The following is a 9,179-nucleotide window of genomic DNA, read 5'->3' on the forward strand; positions in this document are numbered from 1 at the left end:
ATCCACATGAGTAAGCCCAATAGTGTTGTGTGTTTACTATAATTTTCTTTTGTGTATAAAGTAATATCCCTTGTCAATTAACAATTCAGCAAGCATGGTGATTTGGGGAGATTAGATCTTGTAACCACAGAACCTCCCTAAGGGTACATGAAGGGAGTAGTTATTTCTAAATAAGGCATGACATATTATTTTGAGATCAAAGACAGTAAACATGGTGTTTTAAGAAGTACTGGTAATAAAGGCAAACATTAACTAGAGCATCTAGCAACAAAATATTTGAATGGACTTTTGGAGACAGTGTTCCTAAGAGCTCATTAACATTCCATTTAAAATATTAAAACAAGAGGATTTTCATACTCTAGCAAGAACCTGTATTGGGTCAAACTAATTATTGTTCTGATAGTATTTTTTCTAATAGTGGGAAAAGGGTGAGCATAGTAGTCACACTACAAGGGTACAAGTGTGTTCATGCTAGCCCCTCAATTCCCTTATACGATTCATGAGTATGTGTCATTTATGAATTTTTCTATACTCCTTTTTTTTAACTTACTTATCTCTGAAATATATATGCAATGTTTTTATCATATAACTAACAGTGTAAGTATTCACTAAGTTTTAATAAAGCATCACACATTCAGACTATAATAGGAAAAATTAGGTCACATTCAGCCAAATGTTGGTGTGTCTGTTTCCACTAAAAATTATGCATGCTTATAGGCAATGAAAATGGCAGAATGAGGAACTCTAAGGACCCATCCATTCCACAGAAACACTAGAAAGACTGGCAGAAACTGTCACTCAATATTGTTCAAAGTCTGGAAGATAATGTAATATAAATCAAATGAAAGCTTAAACAAAAAATGACTGAAACTCAGATGGATTGCTTAATAGCATTTATATTAGTCTTTCTTCATCCTCCTCCCCGGTCAGTAGTGGAGGAGGATGAAAAATTGCAGCCTGTAACTGGTATAGGGACCTGGTTCTACAGGAGGCAGAATGCTCCTGTTCCCAAGGAATAGTGTTTATTTTGACCTGGGGGCTACTGGGAGAATTCAAGCAAGGGGTTCACCTTTGTTTCACCTAACTCAGAAGTTTCTCAGGGTGTTGCTACAAGAGGGTGTTTCTCCAAAATACTGAAAAGGAAATGAACTTGTCCTGCCTAAGGCAAGAGTTAAGAGTTGTGACAGACAATAGACACATGGCTGAGGCCTGAATGAAAGGAAGAGCTGGAGAGTGCAGTACTTTGGGGAATAAAGGCTTTGAAAAGCTGCCACATGCCAAAACCCAGATCAGTATACATCCTCAGAAAAGATCTGAGAAGACCCTAGGCTTTTACTTCTTAATGATGTTTACACCCAGCCCAAGTAAGACTTGTGAAGGCTAGAGCATAGTTCTAAATCCCTGGATAAGTACTGATGGCGTGACCCAACAGAGTCAATCTGCAAAGCCCAGGGAACTAGTTTCTTTTATTTCTTTTTCTTTCTTTTGTCTGCAGGCACTTAAGGACAGCTCTGTCAAACCGCTAGCTGACCACTAATGAAATACAAACTTCAGAGACCACACATGACAAGGAACACTATTTTTATAAAAATAGCTTTGAAAATTCACTAAATAACTACAACTTAGATCAAGCAACAAAACATTCTAGAGAGGGAGCAGAATCCAATTTCCAGAGTTGCTACATTAGAATATTTAGAATGACCAGTTTGAAAAAAAGCATACAAAGAAACTAGAAAGCATACAAAGAAAGAGGAAAGAGGTTAACACTGTCCTTAAAGCAGAAATTCGCTTGCTAAAAACTTTAACAATCTTTAATGTATTCAAAGAACTAAAGAAAACCATAGACAAAGGAACTGAAGGAAACAAATGAACAATGCATCACCAAATAGAAAATATCAACGAAGAAATAGAAATTATAAAAGGAGTCAAATACCAATTCTAAAACTGAAAAACCATAATTGAAAAATTTGCTAGAGGGACTCAACAGAACACACAAATCAGACACAGTGCATGAAATGTAATTTGACAATAATCTCATAAAAAACAAATGGCTAGAATTGTAGAGGAGCAGTTCTTGTATATTGTTGAATGTAAGCTGCTATTCCAACTAGACTGTTATAAATTTAATATAAACCACAGAGTAGTAATGGAAGAATTGAGTAAATATATATCACATATAGAAAACAAGTTGTAGAATGACAGAAGTCCCTATCAGTAATTTCTTTATAAATGCACTAAACATTCCAACTAAAAGCAGAGATCTGTGAAGGATCTTTAAAGTATGATATAACTATATAAAATTATATACCAAAATAATTTTCAAATCAATACCCTAACTTTATGCCTTAAGGACCTGGAAAAAGAAAGGCAATCTAAACCCAAAGGCAGCAGAATGAAGGCAATAATAAGGATTAGAGGAGAAATAAATATGATAAAGAATAGAGAAGAGAAAAAGTCAATCAAAGCAAAAGTTGGGTCTTTGGAAAAAGCAACAAAATTGAGAAACCTTCAGCTACACTAATAAAAACAAAATAGTTCTCAAACTTCTAAAGTTAGAATGGAAAGTAGGAATGAAAATTAACACCTATCCTACAGAAATAAAAAGGGTTATCAAAAAGTTCTATAAAGATATTTCAGGAAAATGGTATGGGGGAGGATCCTGAGCTCACCTCTTCTTACAGACAAATCAAGGCATGACCTACATATAATGCAACTCTCTGAAAGTGACATAGTGAAAATGACAGAAAACAGAGACACAGTGGGAACCCACAAGCAGGAGGGATAGTATAGGTATGAAGGTCATCCATGAGGAACAAAGGGATCAAGTCCCATATGGGACACCCCCAGCCCTGGGGACCTGCACCAGGAAGGTGAGCCTCCTAACAACTAGCAGGGCTTAACTCTGGGACCTCTGCAACTCAGTGGGGCTTAACTCCACCTAAATGCAGTCAGGACTGGCATTTTCCCAAAAGCAACTACCGCCCCACTACACCTGGCAGGCAGCCCCAGCCAGGACCAGCACTCCTTGAGAGCAACTCTTGCCCTGGCGAAGGGGAAGCCAACCCCATTCACCAACACTTCCACAGCATTGTGACCCAGTCACAGTAGGAAGGGCCCTACAGGATGCCTTCTACATAAGGCCACTACTTCAAGACCAGAAAACATAGCTCACTTCCTTAAAGCACAGAAACAGAGACAGACAAAATAAGATTATGCTCCAAACAAAAGAACAAGGCAAAAAACCAAAAAATACTAAATGAAACAGAAATAAACAATCTATCTGATAAAGAGTTCAAAGTAATGGTCATAAAGATACTCACTAGACTGGAGAGAAGAATGAATTAACTCTGTGAGAACAACAAAAAGAACATACAAAAACCATTCAGAGCTGAAGAATACAATAACAAATGAAAAATATGCTAGAGGGAATCAAGAGCAGATTAGAGGATGCAGAAAAACATATAGTGATGTGGAACACAGGATAATGGAAAGAACACAACCTGAACAGCAAGAAAAAAGAAGTTTAAAAATGAGGATATGTTAAGCGATCTTGGCAACAACATCAGGTGTACTAATATTTGCATTAAGAGATCCAAAAAGAGAGAAAAAGAAAGTGGCAAAAAATTTATTTGAAGAAAATTTCCCTAACAGGAGGGATCAGGCATCCAGCTCCAGGAACCACAGAGCTTCAAACAATATGAACATAAAGCAGTCCATACCAAGACACATAATAAAGTCAAAAATTAATAAAGAGTATCTTAAAAGCTAAAAGAGAAAAGCAAATAGTTACAGACAGTGGAAACCCTATAAGGCTATCAACTCATTTTTCAGCAGAAACCTTGAAGTCCAGAAAGGAGTGGCATGATATATTCAAAGTGCTGAAAGAAAAAAGCATACAACCAAAAATATTCTACCCAGCAAGATTATCATTCAGAGTTGGAGGAGAGAAAGAATTTCCAAGACAAAAGTTAAAGGTGTTCATCACCACTAAACTGGCTTTACAAGAAATGTTAAAGGGACTTCTTTCGGGGGGGGGGGGCATAACCAGAAGAAAATTGTGAAAGAAAAAAATGTCATTGGTAAAAGTAAACATACAGTAAAGGTAGTATATCAAATACTTACAAAACTAGTATAAAGGTTAAAAGACAAAAGTAGTAAAACCAATTATCTCTACAAAAATTAGTAAAGAGATACACAAAATAGATGTAAAATATGTTATATACATAAAACATGGCAGGGGGCAGGGAGTAAAAATATAGCCTTTTAGAGTATGTTCAAAGCCAACTGATCAACTTAATATAGGAAGTTATTTACTAACCTCATGTTAAGCACAAACTAAAAATCTATAATAGACACACAGAAATATAAAGAAAAAGGAATTAAGAATAACACTAAAGGCATCAAATCACAAGAGAAGAGAGCTAGAGAAGAAAGAACAGTTGACAATAAAAACAACCAGAAACAATTATCAAAATGGCAATAGGTACATAGCTACCTATAATTACTTTGAAGCATTAAGTCCATTTACATTTAATGACATAGGGTGCATGAAAGGATAAAAAAAAAAATCTATATGCTGTTAAAAAAGACTCACTAGTACTAAACATACAGACTGAAAGTGAAGGAATGGAAAAATTAGTCCATGCAAATGGAAGCAAAAAATAAAAAATGAGATAGCAGTACTTATATCAGACAAAATAGACTTTAAACAGACTGTAACAAGAGAAAAAGAGGGCCATTACATAATGCTGAAGGGACCAACTCAGCTAGAGGATATAACAATTGTAAATATCTATGCATCCAACATAGAAGCGTCTAAATTTATAAAGCAAACTTAACAGATGTAAAGAGAGAGTCACAGTAATATAATAAGAGTACTCTAACACCCCACTTAGACCAATGGATAGATCACCCAGACAGAAAATCAATATGGAAACCAGTGGCATTTACAGATAAGTACAAAACATTTTATTCAAAAAGCAGAATACACATTCTTTTTAAGTGTGCATGGAACATTCTCCAGCATAGACACGTTAGGCTACAAAACAAGTTTCAATAAATTCAAGAGACTGAAATCATATTAAGTATCTTTTCTGACCACAACACTATGAAACTAGAATTCCAAAAAAATGGGGGAAAAACACGTAGAGGCTAAACATTCTACTAAACAACCAATGAGTCAAAGAAAGCAAAGAGGCAAATAAAAATTACCTGAATGCAAATGAAAATGGAAACAATAGTTCAAAATCTTTGGGATGCAACAAAAGCAGTTCTCAGAGGGGAATTTGTAATGATACAGGCCTACCTCAAGAAACAAGAAAAATCTTAACAGTCTAGCCTTGCACCTAAAGGAACTAGAAAAAGATCAAAGCCCAAAGTTAGTAGAAGGAAGAAAAGATTAGAGTGGAAATAATAAAAATTAGAGTGGAAATAAATGAATAGAGACTGCTAAAGAAAACAGAATCAATGAAACTAAAAGCTAGTTCTTTGAAAAGATAAATAAACCTTAGAGTCATCAAAAAAAGGGGCGGATGGAGGAGAACTCAAAATCAGAAATAAAAGAGAAATTATAACCCACACTACAGAAATACAAAGGATTATAAGTAACTCTTATGACAAATTGTATGCCAACACATTGGAAAACCTAGAAGAAATGGGTCAATTCCTAGAAACAAAATCTTCTAGGACTGAATTGGAAAGAAATAGAAAATCTGAAAAGACTGATTACTACTAATGAAATTCAATAAAAAAAACTCTCAACAAATGTTCAGAATCCTGTGGCTTCACAGATAAATTCTATAAAATATTTAAAGAAAAATATGTATCCTTGTCAAACTATTCCTACATGTATATATATAGAGAAGCAATGCTTCTACCTTAATTTTATGAGGCTAGCATTGTCCTCATACCAAAACCAGACAAGGACACTACCAGACAAACAAACAAAAAAGTTACAGACCAATATCCCTGATGAACATAGATGCTAAAATTCAATAAAATATTAGCAAAACAAATTTAACAATATATGAAAAGGATTATTCACCATAATCAGTAGGGTTTATTCTAGGGATACAAGCATAATTCAACCTCCCAAATCAATCAACATGATACAACACATTAGTGAAATGAAAGATTAAAAAAAAAAAAATCGTGATCATTTCAATAGATGCAGAAAAGGCATTTAATAAAATTCAACATCCATTCAAATTTAAAAAAAGGAAGAAAAAAAACCCTCTCAACCAGATATGAAGAGAGGGAACATAACAGAATAAGGGTCATTCATATATGAAAACACATAGCTAAAAACATACTCGATGACTCAATGGTAAAAAGCTGAAAGCTTTTGCTCTGAGATCAGGAATAAGATAAGGACGTGTTCCTTAGAAACATATAATCTTTCAAGATTGAATCAGGAATAGAAAATCTGAACAAATTTTCATTTTCTAGGAACAAGATAAGTCCACTATCCCCAATTTATCCAACAAAGAATTGGAAATCTTAACTACAGAAATTAGAAAGTCATCCAAATTGGTAAGGAAGAAGTAAAACTGTCACTATTTGCAGATGACAGGACCCTATTCATAAAAAGCCCTAAAGAGGCCACCAAAAACTATAGAATAAATGAACACAGTAAAGTTGAAGGACAGAAAATTAATACACAGAAATCTGTTGCATTCCTATACATTAATAATGAACTAGCAGAAAGAGAAAATTTAAAAACAACCCCATTTACAATTGCATGAAAAAGAATAAAATACCCAGAGATAAGTTTAACCAAAGAGGTGAAAGACCTATCCTCTGAAAACTATGAGACAATGATGAAGAAATTTGAAGACCACACACACACACACACACACACACACACACACACACACACACACAAATGGAAAAAGATACTATGCTTATGGAGTGGAAGAACACTGTTAAAATGTCCATAAAAGCCAAAGCAATATAGAAATTCAATACAATCCCTATCAAAATACCAACAGTATTTTTCAACAAAATTCAAACAAGTAATTGTAAAATTTATATGGAACCGCAGAAGACCAAAAATAGCCAAAGCATTCTTGAGAAGAAAAAAAAGTAAAAACAAAACAAGCAGAAGGTATCATAAACCCAGAACTTACACTACAAAGCTACAGCTATCAGACGAATTTGTTACTGGCACAATAGACACATAGATCAATGAAACAGAAACAAACCTACACCTATATGGGAATTAACCAACAAAGGAGAAAAGAACTTAAAGTGGAGGAAAGATAGTCTCTTCAATAAAAGGTGTTGAGAAAACTGGACAGCTACATGCAAAAGAATGAAAGCAGACCCCTTTCTTATTACTATACACAAAAATAGAATTCAAATGGATTAAAGACCTAAATATGAGACGTGAAACCATAAACCTTCTAAAAGAACACATAGGAAGTAAATTCCTGGTCATCAACCTCAGCAGTATTTTTCTGGATCTATCTCCCCAGACAAGGAAAACAAAAAACAAAAAATCATAACTAGGCTTATATCTAACTAAAAAGCCTTTGCAAGGTGAAGAAAATCATCAACAAAACTAAAAGGCAACTTACTGAATGGGGGTCAGATATTTGCAAGTGATATATCTAATAAGGGGTTAATATATGAAGAACTTACACAATTCAACACCACAAAAATTCTGATTAAAAATGAGCAGAGCACTTGAATAGACATTTTACCAAAGATACACAGATGACCAACACATAAAAAGATGCTCAACACATCAGGGGAATGAAAATTAAAACCACAATGAGCTATCACCTTACACCTGTCAGAATGGCTATTACCAAAAATTCAGGAAATAACAAGTGTTGGTGAGGATGTGGAGAAAAGAGAGTCCTTTTGCACTGTTAATGGGAATGTAAATTGATACAGTCATTATGGAAAAACACTATGGAACTTGGTCAAATAATTAAAATTAGACCATACAGTTAGTAATGTAATTTCTGGGTGTTTACCCAAAGAAAATGAAATGCTAATTTGAAAAGATATATGCATAGAGGTCTGTTTATTGCAGCATTATTTATCCAAGATATGGAAGCAACCCAAGTATTTATCAATAGATGGATGGATAAAGAAGAGGTGGTATATATATATATATATATATATATATATATATATATATATATACACTCAATGCAATATTTGTATCTAAAGACAAATGAAATCAGATCTGGGGAAAATGGTGGAGTAAAGGGATCCTAAGCTCACCTTGTCCCATGAATACATCTTTACAACATCCACATTAACATAAATAATCCAGAAAACAACCTGAAGACTGATAGAACAGACTCACCACAGCTTATCTAGAGAAGAGACCACATTGACAAAAAGTAGCAAGGGCAGAGACATTGTCAGGAATCAAAGTGAGCCACAAGACTGACCTTGGGAGAAAAGGACACTACAAGCACAGAGAAGAGAAAGGAGCAGATCCCGTACAGGCACCCCAGGCGTGGGGAACACACACTAGAAGACAAATCCCATGACATCTGGCTTTGAAAACCAGAGGAACTTAACTTTGTCAATTTTTACTATCAGTGGGACCTAACACCAAGAACTTTAAAAATCAGTGAGCAGAGCTCTGCGAGAGCTGGACAGCAAGAGGAAACAGTATCTGCCCTCAAAGAGATGGCACAAAACAAATCAATGCCACTAAGATACAGCACAGAAACAGGAATTTGAAAAATGCCAGGGATATACAGGCAGGAGATTTATTTACTAATCCCAGAACAAACACAACAGGGTCAGGGATCTTTAGGAGACTTCAAAAACAAAAGAGCTGTAAGCCACCATTTCTCTCCCATGCTCCCCCCATCTCATCAAGATAAATGGACATCTGCAAGAACCAGCATAACCACTCCACTTAGCTTCCAAACCACACAGCCTAACCCCAAAATTGCCTTCTGATCCGCCCCATCGAATCCACCTCACTTGGCAGGAGTCCATCTGAAGTGGCACCATAATAGTGGCATTGTGCAAGCAGTCTGGAAAGGGGCCACCACCACTCCAAAGTGACTCCTGCCCTGGGGAAAAGGTAACCATACACACCAGTTTGACTGCAGCCCCAGCAGGGGCCTGACATCTGGTCTGACTGCAGGCCCAGTCCACCAACAAAAGTGTCACAGGGACAACATCATGCACTTTGTTGTGACTGG

The sequence above is a fragment of the Mirounga angustirostris genome, unplaced genomic scaffold (genome assembly GCF_029215605.1).
Source record: "Mirounga angustirostris isolate CCGP_5_RB_7025 unplaced genomic scaffold, mMirAng1.0.hap1 SCAF_2, whole genome shotgun sequence".
Taxonomy (NCBI): Eukaryota; Metazoa; Chordata; class Mammalia; order Carnivora; family Phocidae; genus Mirounga; species Mirounga angustirostris.